Source organism: Macadamia integrifolia, chromosome 4, assembly GCF_013358625.1.
Source record: "Macadamia integrifolia cultivar HAES 741 chromosome 4, SCU_Mint_v3, whole genome shotgun sequence".
Classification (NCBI taxonomy): Eukaryota; Viridiplantae; Streptophyta; class Magnoliopsida; order Proteales; family Proteaceae; genus Macadamia; species Macadamia integrifolia.
The window spans coordinates 26,379,487-26,394,436 of NC_056560.1; the positions used below are offsets into that span (position 1 = coordinate 26,379,487).

The 14,950-nt window shown below is 41.8% G+C and overlaps 1 protein-coding gene and 1 non-coding gene across 2 annotated transcripts in view; one reads left to right on the forward strand and one right to left on the reverse strand.

Moving 5' to 3' along the window:
- LOC122075516 (purple acid phosphatase-like) overlaps positions 1-14,950 on the forward strand; it is a 22,114-nt gene that overhangs the window by 2,846 nt on the left and 4,318 nt on the right. The gene's annotated exons all lie outside the window — the stretch shown is intronic.
- On the reverse strand, positions 13,024-13,130 carry LOC122077703. The gene has a single exon (XR_006139941.1). It is a non-coding gene; the product is annotated as a small nucleolar RNA R71 (small nucleolar RNA).

The following is a 14,950-nucleotide window of genomic DNA, read 5'->3' on the forward strand; positions in this document are numbered from 1 at the left end:
TGGGGACCCACCTATGACTACACTCCCGGACCCTCCACCGGTAATTACACCGGGAGATGTTGCTACAATAATCCAGCAGTCTCAACAAGCTTTCCAACAACAAATGCTTCAGCAACAGCAAGCATTTATGACTGCCATCCAGCAACAGTTGGATTTTTCTCAACCGGGTCAACCTCCCCGGGTACTCACTCCGCAAGACCCACCTGTCGGGTCGGGAACGGGACCACCAGTGGGTACACCTCCAATCCCACCATTCGGTATTCCTCAGCATGGGATGCCTCATCCTTATGCCTACTATCCTACCTATGCTCCTAACTTCCCGGCGACGAGTAATACATCAAGGGTGGTAGAGTCGTTCAAGAGGAACTTACCGCCGGTATTCTCTAAGGTGGGGAGTGATCCTCTAGAACCGGATCAATGGATCCAAGAATTGGAGAAGATATTTGAGGTGCTTGAGTGCACGGATGCCCAGAAGCTCATTTGTGCTGGGTTACAACTCAAGAAAGAGGCAAATTCTTGGTGGCAAGCTTCCAAGCCTATATTGATGGCTGCTCATCCAGAACCTACTTGGGAGCAGTTTAAGGAATTGTTCTTGGATAACCATTATCCGCGCAGTTTCAGGGATCGAAAAGAGACGGAGTTCATGGCCTTAACTCAAGGAGGTAAAACTGTTCTGGAATATCAGCAACAATTTGAAAGTTTGTTCCATTTCGCCCCAAGGCATATGCGCACAGCTGAAGAGAAGGCAGCCAGGTTCCTAAAAGGCCTAAAAGCATCTATTGGGTCGGTGCTTGAAGTCTTGGATTTGACCGAGTATGGTCAGATTGTACAGAAGGCCAAAACAATGGAAGATAAGCAAAAGGGTGAACAGTCCCTCACCCCTGGACTGTGGAAGAGATCAAATCCATTCTCAGATGTGGGAAATTCCTCCAAGGCATACCGTGGATCATATAGTTCGGGGCCTATGTATAGGCAGCCCTATAGGCCATCTGGCTATCCTCCTAGGCCAGTTGGTGGTTCGGGTTCAACCTCTTTTCGCCCGAACACTAGTGTGGCTCCTACAGCTCCAAGGCCACCTCGACCTTCATCTGCATCGGGTCAAGTGCAGAGGGGCCCCGCTCCAGTTTCGACGTCTCAGATTCGTTGCTTCAACTGCCATTCCTATGGGCATTATGCGAAAGACTGTCGGTCCCGACCAGCCTTGCCCTCCAGTCAGCCCTCTGCTTACCGACCTCCCTTGCCTCGAGGCAATCAACCGCAGGGAAGGATGTATGCCCTATCAGCCGAGGAAGCTGAGGCTAGTACAGAAGTTGTAGCAGGTACATTTTAAATTAAGAAGTTCATTATGATTAATGTTGATGACCTGCTGAAATTATATACATTGTTATATTAGGTATCCTACCCATATCGAGCATACCAGCCTATGTTTTATTTGATTCAGGAGCTACTTATTCATTCGCATCTAAGAGATTTGTGGGGAAGCTTGGGATATCACCCAGGATCCTAGACCAGGGAATGATTGTTAGTATGCCTACTGGTAAAATTGCACAGTTGAGGGAAGTGTATGGACCGTGCCCAGTGGAGATTAGTGGGAAGAACTTTGATGCACAACTTATTAAATTCAATATGCAGAACTTTGATGCTATATTGGGTATGGATTGGTTGTCGGCTCATCGAGCTAATGTGATCTGTGCGGAAAGGCTGATTAAGGTAACAGATGACGAAGGGAAAGAGTGGGTGTACCGAGCAGACACAATGAAAAGGGTGAGGAAGGTCCTCGTCTCCGCTCTCCAAGCGGTGAAGTTGCTAGAAAATGGATGTCAGGGTTTCATAGCCTCGGTACTCGATGTTGATGCAAGAGTTACACCTCTAGAAGAAGTAAAGGTGGTTAAAGAGTTCCCCGATGTTTTCCCAGATGATCTGATGCATTTACCACCTGATAGAGAGTTGGAGTTTGCCATAGACTTGACTCCTGGAGCTGCTTCAGTATCTAAGGCTCCATATAGGATGGCACCAGCTGAATTGAAAGAGTTGCAGTTGCAATTGCAAGCACTATTGAAAAAGGGGTTTATTCGCCCAAGTGTTTCACCTTGGGGTGCCCCGGTGTTGTTTGTCAAGAAGAAGGATGGTAGTTTGCGTATGTGCATAGATTACCGGGAGTTGAATAAGCTGACCATTAAGAACCGGTATCCACTGCCACGCATCGATGATTTATTTGATCAGTTGCAAGGAGCCAGAGTATTTTCAAAGATAGACCTTCGGTCCGGCTATTATCAGCTCAAGATAAAGAGTAGTGATATACCCAAAACAGCATTTAGGACTCGATACGGACATTATGAGTTCCTAGTGTTGTCCTTCGGGTTAACCAATGCGCCGGCAGCATTTATGGATCTAATGAATCGAGTATTCCAGGACGTGCTCGACAAATGGGTAATTGTTTTTATTGACGATATCTTAATTTACTCCAAGACCGAGGAGGAGCACACTCAACACTTGAGAATGGTGTTACAGAGATTGAGAGATCAACAGTTGTTTGCCAAGTACAGCAAGTGTGAATTTTGGCTTGAACAAGTTGGATTCCTGGGGCACATAGTGTCTAAAGCCGGAATCGAAGTAGATCCTGCTAAGGTAAAAGCAGTAGTGGAATGGGAAAGTCCCAAGAATGTTACTGAAATTAGAAGCTTCCTGGGTTTAGCTGGATACTACCGGCGTTTCATCGAGAATTTTGCTCGGATCTCAGCACCAATGACCAAGTTGACTAAAAAGGGTGTGAAATTCGACTGGGCAGAGGAATGTGAGAAGAGCTTTCAGGAATTGAAAGAAAAGTTGGTGACTGCCCCTGTGCTGACTATTCCTGAAGGCACAGGTGGGATGACGGTCTATACCGATGCTTCCAAAGTTGGGTTGGGTTGTGTTCTCATGCAACGCGGGAAGGTAATAGCATATGCATCCCGACAACTAAAGGAATATGAGAAGAATTACCCCACTCATGATTTGGAACTAGCGGCAGTCATTTTTGCCCTTAAGATCTGGCGACACTATTTGTATGGAGAGAAGTGTGAGATATACAGTGACCACAAGAGCCTGAAATACTTCTTCACCCAGAAGGATTTGAATATGAGACAGAGAAGATGGCTTGAACTCATGAAAGATTATGACTGCGATATTCAGTATCATCCCGGCAAGGCTAATGTAGTGGCAGATGCATTGAGTCGGAAGACACAGACTGTGTCGCTTTCATGCTTAGCAGTAAGCTCACCACTTGTGCAAGAGGCGATGCTAATAGAAGAGACCCTCTTGTATGAAGGGGCAACCCTAGAGCTTGAACCTCAACCAGAAAACCTTAAATGGTTGACGGTATCTTTATCGGCTCTACAAGTGCATCCGGCAATTAGGCAAGAGGTGATAATGAAGCAACCTTTGGATCCTGAATTGCAGCGGATCAGAGTTAAGGTTCAAGACCAAACAATGAACGACCCAGATTTTGCTTTAGCCAGTGATGGGGCATTGATGTTTCGAGACAGATTGTGCGTACCCGATGATTTGGATATACAAGTTAAGATAGTGAAAGAAGCACATAGCTCCGAGTACTCACTTCACCCAGGAAGTACCAAAATGTACAAAGATCTCAAACAGAGTTACTGGTGGCCAAGCATGAAAGTCACCATAGCTTTGTATGTGGCGACTTGTCTTACCTGTCAGAAGGTGAAAGCCGAGAGGCATCGACCTTATGGTACCCTTCAGCCACTCCCAGTACCAGAATGGAAGTGGGAAAGGATTACAATGGACTTCGTCACCGGACTACCAGGTACACCTAAGGGAATGGATGCGATATGGGTGATTGTGGATCGGCTTACCAAGACTGCTCATTTCATTCCTATCAAGACCAAGTTCTCCATGGCCAAACTAGCACAACTTTACATGGACAACATAGTGCGTCTACATGGAGTGCCAGTGAGCATTGTTTCAGATAGGGACCCAAGGTTCACGTCCAGATTTTGGAAAAGCTTACAGCGTGCCTTGGGATCGTAACTGAACTTGAGTACAGCTTTTCACCCACAGACGGACGGTCAGTCGGAGCGAACCATACAGATATTAGAGGACATGCTCAGGGCATGTGCAATGGAGATGAGTGGCAGCTGGGAAGAATATATACCTCTTATGGAGTTTGCATATAATAATAGTTACCAAGCTACAATTGGGATGGCTCCATATGAGGCGTTATATGGCAGAAAATGCAGAACTCCTTTGTATTGGGATGAGGTAGGTGAACGTCGAATGTTAGGACCTGAGATGATACAAATGACTTGTGACAAAGTCGACGTTATTAGAGAACAAATTAAAGCAGCTCAGTCCCGTCAAAAGAGCTATGCAGACACCCGCAGGAAGGAGATTGAATTTCAGCCAGGAGAAAAGGTATTTCTCAAGATCTCTCCTACTAAAGGTTGCAAAGGTTTCACAGAAAGGGGAAGTTGAGCCCAAGATACATGGGACCATTTGAGATCTTGTCCCGGGTTGGCTCAGTAGCCTACATGCTTGCTCTGCCACCTTCGCTTGGAAATGTTCACAATGTATTCCATATATCCATGCTGAAGAAGTACGTGCATGATCCATCTCATGTACTACCCATGGAACCAGGGTACCTAGAGGCTGATATGACTTACACAGAGCAGCCAGCTGACATTTTGGACCGGAAGGTGAAAACCCTGCGCAACCGCTCCATTTCCTATGTAAAGGTGCGATGGGCTGGTCATTCACTTGAAGAAGCATCTTGGGAGGTAGAAGAAGAAATGCGAGCCAAGTACCCTCATCTTTTTGATCAACCAGGTACGCAATTTCGAGGACGAAATTTTTCAGAAGGGGGGGTAATGTAATATCCCACTTCTTAAACCCGGTCTGATTTCGTGGTTGAACCGGTTTAACCATGCAGGAACCGAGCCAGAGGATGTTAGAGCGGGTTCCTTATGGGCTATGATGGCACGGGTGACCTTAAACACCGGCTGGCCCGACAAGTCCGAGCCAGTGCCAGAAGAGACGGGAGTACCCAAACCGTGTACGTGCACCTACCATAAGGCTATGTACGGATAGAACAGGTATTATATCTGTATTTTAAGATATATATGTAGGCTACAATGTATGCCTGGGGTGGGGTTTGAGCCGAGGTCCGAGCCCGGACAAAATCCCAAGTTTTGACTCTCGGATGGGTATGTCAGGTGGGTACACCCACCCACCTGAGTGACCCATCCATCACTATTCACTTAAGTAGGAATAGTATATAAAGCTTTATGACTTCTTTTCTTTCCATTTATTACCCCGTACGTTTGGTGAGAAAAGTAAAGAGGAGAGAGAAAAAGAAAGGGAAGAAGAAAGGAAGAGGAAGAAAGGGAGGATTTCAGTGGCGCCGAAGCTCGATCTTGCCATTCCGGTGCCGGAAGAGTAATCTTCAACTCAAGATCTACAGTTGGAGGTAAGAAAAGTTGGGTTTTATGAACATTCCCCATACCCACGCTTTAAACCCTTGATTTGAGTATGGTTTCTCAAGATCTTGTAAACACCCTTTGAAATGTTGAATCTAAGGTTTAATAGATGATTTATGTGTTGATCTTGAAGGATTTGAAGAGATATTGACAAGGTAGAAGGAGCATTGTGAGTTGGAAGTGTTTTTGAAGGGTTTGAAGTCATTTTTGAGCAAAGAAGGTAAGATGGTTCCCCTCACTTGAATCTAACTTAAATCTAAGCTAGAACCATCCTATAGGACTCTAAGGGTGTGAAGAATGGGTTGAGAAAAGCCCTATTTGGGTCCCCAAGGAATGGAGGAAGTTGAGAAGAAACTGGGGTTTTTCCGCCAAAACCGGCGGGTAGGACCGGTGGGTAGACAACCCACCTGAGACACCCACCTGAGAGGACCAGAGGGGTCCCTGGCCAAACCGGCGGGTAGGACCGGCGGGTCCTACCGGCGGGTATGGATCCGCCGGTCCCAAAACCGGCGGGTAGGACCGGTGGGTAGACAACCCACCTGAGTGACCCACCCGAGTGGCCAGAATGTGATTTTTAGGTCCGATCGAGCCCAAATCGGACGTGGGACCTTCTTTCGACGTTCTAAACACGATTTTGACGTCGGATTTCATTAATTTTGATTCTAAAATGGTGAAGTACTAACCCCACTCAATTTTGTTAGGTTCACCAAAGCCTTCCCGATTCGCTCCGGATCTCGCCCGTACCGAACGGGAATCCTTGTACGCTACAGGTAAGTGGAGAGAGGACGTGTGGCCTTGTTTCAAGGCATTTGTTTGGCATTCATATAACTATATCTAATTTCGTCATGTCATCATGAATGCGCTATATAGATTAGTCATTTCACTCATTGATGTGCATATATGCTATGTTTACTTTTCAAATGAAATTTGAATGTGATGTTATATGTTGAATGTGTACATCATGTTGCATAATGCCTTGATAGACTAGATGCCGTGGTCGGCTTGGAAACGAATGCATTGGTGGCCCGTGGTATAGGACACGGTGGCACTATGCAGTCGTACTGCATATAGGAGCATGCGGTATTAGGATTCTCACCATCCCGTGCTACGACCCTTCCCAACAGGGGTTGAGGTGTTGGGTTGCCATTTGGGGGGAAGCAGGGGTCGCGGTTGTCGGACACTGTGGCGGTTAGGCATTACGCCCGGCGAGTCGTGTAGGACAGCCGGCAACCCCGGTGGTATTTCAAGAGGGCCAATCGTACTGCTTTTAAATTGCTGGAGTCAGCACTGTCATTTAATTTATTTACATTTCTGTTGAGAGCCGGTGGACGGCATTGTCTTTATTTTTACGAGTACTCACGGTGGGCCTTCTCCAACAGCCCTATGGGCGTATCGCGGGAGGGAGTTCGCGGCTCGTACCCGGAGTATACGCGCACTGTGGTTGTAGTAGCACTAAAACCAAAGACTTAGTAATGTTGATTAGGTGTATGTGATTAAAATGTCTTGCATGGCATGTAGTGCATATGATGTGTTGTGATGTGTGGACTGTTGTGTGTGGTCCACCTCTCTACTTACTGAGCTAGTGAGCTCATTCCACGTGTACACCCCTTTTTAGATGATTTTGTAGGTCATGCATCTGAGGAGCTTGGGGTGGGTCCCGCAGTCGAGTTTCCTGACGAGGACTGGTGGACCCCTGATGAGTTTGAGCACGACGTAGGCTGTGCGTGTGAGAGCTGTGCTGCAGGACAGCAGTTCTGAGGCCGAGCTGAGCTCCAGCCTTGATACCGATGCCGGGCTGCGTACTCTGATGTTGTTGATAATTTCCTGTATATAATTGATATTCGAACTTTATTCTTTTGTGTATATATCATGCCTTCGGGCCCAAATGTATATAATTATGGTATCGCCATTTGGGTATCAGGTATATGGGAATTATTACAGGTAAAACTTAGTCTTCCGCTGATTTGATGAGTTGATGTTAGTGTGTGTATGCTGTGGTGGAATACAGTGTCTGATGATCCTGGCAGGTTTGGGTTAACCGGTGTTAACTCGGTCACCGCTCCGGTTCAGTGCGAACGGGGTGTGACAGGTAAGTTGTCACATGTACTCCAAATTAAGAGCACCTTTCACTCAAGCTATGTTTGGTTGCAAGGAAAATTCAAAGGGACGTGAAGTGAAATTTTATAACTTAAAACAAAAACTTTTGTAGTCATTACCCCATTTGATTGTATAAACTACTTAAGTTTCTTACCATTTTTAGTAATAATACATTTTACGTGTAATTTTTATACTTACATTTTACAACAAAGGTTTTGAATACAAAATAAAGTGAAATTTAATAACCAAATATGAAATGTTTTGGAGTAAGCGACATAGTCACATGGGGTAATAATTACAAAAACTTCTTTTTTAAGTTAGAAAATTTCACTTCCTTTCTCTTCCCTTCTATTTGTCTTGCAACCGAACAGAGCCTCATAATTTTATTTCTTTATTCACACTGTTGATCTAACTTTTTTTTTTTTTTGGAAAAAAAAAAGGTGTCCAATTTGGTGGAGCACACATGGCAGCCTACCAGTATACAAAGAGAGAAAATTTATCTCCTCCTATGAGAAGCTGAACCGAATTTGTCCAATACAAGCAATCTGTATCACTATCGCTAGTCTTTGATCCTGATGTCGTATCGATGAAATGGTACAGATCAAGGGTAAAACATTTAGATTTTTTTTTTTTAAAGAAAACCAAGGGTAAACTTGTCCTATACATGCCAATATGTATCGATATCGAATCGATTTTGAAGATGATTGATACCCGATCCAATACCGTACACTAAAACCAAGGATAGGAGCAACAAGGGAGGGACTAGGGAGGACTTCACTATTGAGGACTTCCGCGCCACAAGTCAGTTACAGAGATTTGACTATGGGTCGGAATTCTCTCTCCGCCTGCAACCCCTTGTTGCTCTTTTCCCCTCCCTCTTCTTATTCAAGTCCGGATCCCCTCCACTACACATAACAACCCCATCCCATCTCACACTGTCCATGGGTGTGGGGACCACACCCTGTGGATGGTGTGAGATGCATTTGTTGGTGTACGATGTCTTGTATTCCGTTGTAGTTTAATCCAGGAAGTACCAGTGTAAGCACCTCGATAGAACAGAACGACGGTCCCTGTTCTTGCTAAACTATTGATATGAAGCAGAATCTCATCTCACCGAGGATGATGTAGGCAATCTTTCTAAACCTCGTAAACCTTTGTGTATTGTTTGTTCTTGTTTCTCTATTACTTTATGCATCGCTTTTAGGATTGCGTTTTTACAACATTGGGTTGATTACCCATAGGTGAGAGGATCCTAATTTTTCTTATCCTTCTTATCCGGATCCTATGTTCATTTCTTATTTTCAATCAAAAGATGGTAATACATGTCTAGCATGCGGGCCACGTGTCGATCATGACTGTATATAGCATTTTAGAAGTTTCCTAAACGATCCAGTTGAAAATCTTATTAACAGAGACGATTTTATTTAATACTATAGCCATCCATCTCATTCGGATTCTTAGAACACTCATTTGTACTCAAAACTGATGCACAAATAAGGAGTAATTTGTAGATGAAATGAGCTAAAAAAACTTAGAGGAAGATAATGGAGGAAGAAGTTTTGGCAAAAGATTTAGATGCCATGAGTTTAATAATAAATACGGTTATAAATAAGATTGAGTAGGAAAATAGGATTCTTGTAATTGACTCTATTTCCCCTATGGGCATTATCTGTGCGATGCCCTCTTTAATAAAATCATAATTATTGATAAGGGCCTTTTCCACATAAAAAGGAAATCTTTTGTTATGATAGAACTAGAAGTGATGTGAATTATTCAGGAACCGAAGTCAATTTGCTCATGTTAAAAAGAAAAATCGTGAACTTCTATGAAATGGTTTCACTGGATTTAACAATTGTTTCGATTGTGGGATATCATTAAGAAATAGGAATCAATGTTATCAAAGGATTTTCTATAATTATTTGTAGTATAGAATGAGTCAATCATCCACTCATAGAGGAGATGGATCCATTCAATAGCTGGGAAAAAAAAAGCTTGAGGTTTAGTTGAGTAAAATTTTAAGTAATTGGTGGACTATTATGGTAGTTTTGGCTTTTGGATGAAGAGGGGACCCTGCAGATTACTCATTTATCAAATTTCAAAGCCAAATCCCATCATTTAGTACTTCATGTGTTTATTTAATATCTTTTCTTTACACCATCAATTAACCAAATCATAATCATACTTTAAATTTATTGATTGAATTTGTTATACATTTTCCTCTCCTGGTTTTGGACTATGTCCCATGGTCCAATACTTTAATGTGGGTTGAAATTCGCCAGTCCATGATGGTGCAAGTAAATTGTCCACCACATACCAATTAAATTACCATTTCGATTTATTTCAGTAGAGAGCTATTTAAGGTAGTGGTATTTATAAAGACAACTAAAGGGCATATCTAGTGCTCCATTGTGGTGTTTAGGAAGGATCAGACATCATATATTGAATCTTACCCCTACTTCAGGAAAAAGTTGTTTCCTGACTCAAACTCATGATCACTTGGTCACAATAGAGTAAACGTACTCTTACACAAAGGTCCACCCTCAAAGTCACCCAAAATTTATCTTTATTGCAACCATTGCTTCAGCACATCCCAATAACCAAGAGGTGGTGTATGGTCTTTCTTTTTTTTTTTTTTTTTTTATATATATATAAGCAGAAAATATATTAATTCAAAGTAGATACATTATAGTCATGGTGTCTGATGAGCACATTTATGTGTGAAATCTAGGGTAGTAAAATATGCATTTTACATATTTAGAATGGAGCTACCTTGGGTTTTACTCTCTTTTTGCAGGTTTTATATTTTCAATGCCTTAAGGACTATCGGGAGCTATATCTTCAATTTTACACGTAAAGTGGTCCTATTTCTTTCCATGGTTGCGAAGCGGACGAAATTTTGAGCAAGATGGACATGTTCAATTAAAAGTACACATTCGTTTGGTCACCCGTACAAATGATTATTCTTTTTCGGGTCAGAAAAAGAATAATGGATCAGAACTGAACCGAGATGCAGAACCAGCCCGTTTGCAATTGTCCCAGAGGTACAAGGAATACTCCAAATGCCAACAAGGATCGATGGACCACATCTTTAAGTGATTAAAGATTTGTTTTTGGTAACAACAACTACCTAGCTTAGTTGGTGAGCTATGGTGTACAAAATTCTCTTGCTCACCAAGAGGTCTCAAGTTCGAATCTTATGGTTGTTTTTTTTAGAAGATTTTGTTGAAGATTTCCTGCCTTTCACTCAAAATCGTGGAAGTAAGAAGAGAAGAAAAAGAAAAAAAAAAAGGAAAGCAAAATCGTGGAAGCAAGAAGAGAAGAAAAAAAAAGGAAAGAGAAAAAAAGGGGAGAACCAAAAATTGTCCAAATCTTCTCTCTCCTCCACATCATCACCAAAGATTGTCCAAATCACACAAAGGAAGAAAAAAAAAATCCTCCCTAGGAGAGAGAAAAAAAGAAGAAAAATAAATTAGAAGAAAAAGGAAAGAAAATAAGCAAAAAATTATAGGAAATTTCTCAAAATTTATTTCTCTCTTCTCTCTCCTCCATCTTAGCACTTTTGGACTCAAAAGATCTCACAATCAATTGTGGGTTTCTCTCTTTTAGGAAAGAGAAAATTGTTACCCTACCTCTCCATTCCCTATAAATACAACTCATGTAAGAGGAGGAGACACAATTCATTCTTCTTCTAGTTTTTTTTAGTTGCTCTCTCTCTCCCTCTCTCACTCTTTGGTTTTAGTTCTTCTCTATTTTTGCTTTAATCACTTTTGTAATAGTTTTTTTTATTTCAATTAATGCAAGTACTCTTTTATTTTTATTCAGTTCTTTTTATGTTTATGATTTATGCAATTGAGTTGTAATTTTTTAAGTTATAGTTCTAGGCTTAGATCTAGGTGACAAGATCACGAGCCGTGGAGCAATTTTTTTTTTCAAGTTCAAGCATTGATTCAAGTAAGTAGGCTCCTTCAGTAGTCTTCTCTCCCCCCTCTCATTCCCTCTTCTGACTACCCTTTCTTTCTTAATTTAGGATTTTTATTTTCAGTCGTTACATTATTGCTATTCCTTTCCCCCAAGGTTCATGGCTAGTGTATGTGTTGGCTTTGCCCCTCCTAGCCATAGAACCATCAATTTATTGCTTTTATTTTAATTGTCTCCCTTTCCCTAAAGCCAAGTAGAGAAACCCTTGTAAGAGTGACTCTCTGGTCAAGTAGGGAAGCTCATATTATGATGCATCCCTCGGGCTAAGTAGAGAAACCTACTTGTGAGTCTCTCTCTAGCTTTATCCCCTTTCTTTTACTTTATTTTTATTTCAGCAATTTTTTTTCCTTTATTTATTTATTTTTTTTTTTAATTGCGTGGGTTGTTTATTTTTAGTTATTTATTTATTTAATTTTAATTGCGTGGCTTGCGTCTTTAAATTCTTAGATGACGAATGGTTAGGACGTTATTTTTAGGACAGTAATTAGAATTAGATCACAACCATTAATCAGTTCACTTTCGCATTATTAAAAGAAATAAAAAATAAAGTGGCTGCTCTCCCTGTGTTCGACCCGTAGCTACACTGATCCGTACGCTTGCGGTTACATTTTAAATCTCAAACAAGTTTTTGGCGCCGTTGCCGGGGAGACAGTTCCATGTTATTTTTCACTTTCTTTTGGTAAATCGGAGTGCTTTGTTTGCTTTGTTTTATATTTTTCCTTTTCTTTTATTGAATTCTTGAGAAGAACAACTTGCAATAATAGTTGTATCAGTGAAGGTCGTCATGCCTCACAGTATGATAAAGACAGGTTTCGCCCTGTAGCAGTACCTCAGGAATTGACCTGAGCAACCCCGGATCCCTGCCGGTAAGCTCCCAAAAAGCAAAAAAAAAATAATCAAAAAATCATCAAAATAAATAAAAAAAGGTTTTGCTATCCATTATTTTGTGCTTGTCTTACTTTAGTTGTAGGTAGTTTTCTGTTGCATGAGTGTTAAGTGGGTACGTAATACTAAGAATCGGTTAGAAAGAAGAGATCCAACAAGTAGTGACCCTATACGTTTGCTCTCTTTAAAACCCTTCAATATGGGAGACCAACAGCAAAACCCTTCACCTAAATCTCTGAAAGATAGGTTCTACCCTGCTAGAACAGCCCAACCTTCCTGCATAGTTCTACCACAAGCCCAGGGCAATAATTTTGAACTCAAATCTCAATACATCACTATGTTGCCCCACTTCCATGGGTTGACCTCTGAGGATGCATACCTATTTCTAAGGGAATTTGAAGAGGTATGTGTTCTAATTAAGATCCAACAGCTTTCTGATGATGCTGTTAAGCTTAGGTTTATCACTTTTGCATTGAAAGACAAAGCTAAGAAGTGGTTGTATGGATTACCCACAAATTCCATAACCTCATGGGAACAGTTCACAGTTGTCTTCCTTAAGAAGTTTTTCCCAACTCACAAGACCAATAAGCTTAGAAGTGATATCCTTCAGTTTAGGCAAAAGCCTAGTGAGTCATTTTCCAAGCTTATGGAGAGATTCAAGGATCTACTCCAAGAATGCCCTCACCATGGCCTAGACCTATGGCACTTATGTTAAATAATTTATGAGGGTATTGATTACCCAACTAAACAAATGATAGAGTCTATGTGCCCTAAGGGATTCACATCCTTTACAGATGAAGGAAAAGCATGGGAATTTTTACTTGACTTAGCTGACAAAACCCGTGAGTGGGAATCAACCCAAGAGAGTGAAAGAACCATAGGAGGAAAAGGATATTTTGTGGATGGAATAGTAGCCAAGGAAGCCCATTTGGATAGCCTAATCAAGAGAATTGAGGCTATTGTTCCTAGAGAGCCATCATCAGTCAATTTGGTTAAGATTTGTGCTTGGTGCCAGTCCCCTGGACATGTCATAGAAGAATGCCCTAACACCTCTGGGGGCACTTCTAATGATAGTGTTAATGCCTTATACCAGAATAATCCATATAGTAACACATACAATCCAGGATGGAGAAATCATCCAAATTTCTCTTGGAATCAGGGCAACCAAGCAGGACCTTCCAATTTCTATAATCAAGGTCAACCTGGACCCCAAAGGCCTCCCTTTGCACAACAATCTTTTTCTCAAAATACTTTTCCTAGGTCAAATGTAGGACCTCAGGCGAGTTTTCCTAGGGCCCCTCTTCTATCATCTTATCAGCAACCCCCTGGGTTTACCAACACTGGAGAGGCAAGTAGAATAAGTGATTTGGAAAAAAATATGGCCCTCCTCATGACAAGCCATCAAAATCTTACGAGAGAACTTACCCAAGTTGTCTCAATTATGCGTGAGAGGGAGAAGGGAACTTTACCCAGTCAACCAGAGCCTAACCCTAGGCATCATCAGCCTGTTAGTTTACAAGGACCAACTAATGCACCACTGAATATAGTGCAAGGTCAGACTCAACAAGGGCCCTCTAACCAATGTAATGTTGTTTATGCCCTTAGGAGTGGTAGAGAGTACCTACAGAGCGTTCCTAAATCTTCCCCATCTATTACTCCTGTTAACTCTTCTTCAGTTGAGGACACAAATGTGCCTCTTGTTCCAGGTTCGTCTGATGAACCTAAAGATTTTTCTGAACCTAAAGATTTTTCTGAAACTAAAGATGATTTGGTTGAGGAAACCAAAAATGATTCTTCTGAACAAGGGCAAATCCCTAACAGTCCTTATGTTCATCCTGTCCCATTTCCTAATCGCTTGGTAAACAAAAAGAAGACTGCTTCCATGGACAAAATTTTAGAAGTCTTCAAAAAGGTAGAAGTAAACATCCCTCTTTTAGATGCCATATCCCAGATCCCGCCTATGCAAAGGTACTGAAAGATTTGTGTACTCACAAACGTATCACTAGTGTGCCCAAAAAGGCGTTCTTGGCAGGTAACATTAGTTCCATAATTACTCAGCCTATAGCAGCCAAGTATAAGGATCCAGGGAGTCCTACCATATCTTGTGTCATAGGCAACACCTATATTGAGCATGCTTTACTTGACCTTGGCGCAAGTGTGAATCTTTTACCTTACCATGTGTACAAGCAACTAGGATTGGGAGAATTGAAAGCCACTGGAACTACTCTACAGTTGGCAGATAGGTCTGTTAAGATTCCTAAGGGATGGTTGAGGATGTCTTACTAAAGGTGGGAGAATTTATTTTCCCTGTTGATTTCATTGTGTTAGATACTAAGCCCTTCTCAACCAAGGATGAGATCCCAATAATTCTAGGAAGACCATTCTTGGCTACCAGTAATGCCTTAATCAATTGCCGGAATGGTTTCCTAAGATTATCTTTTGGTAACCAAACTGTTGAGTTTAACATGTTTAGGATTGGCAAGCAACCACATATGGAAGAAGAGATCAATATG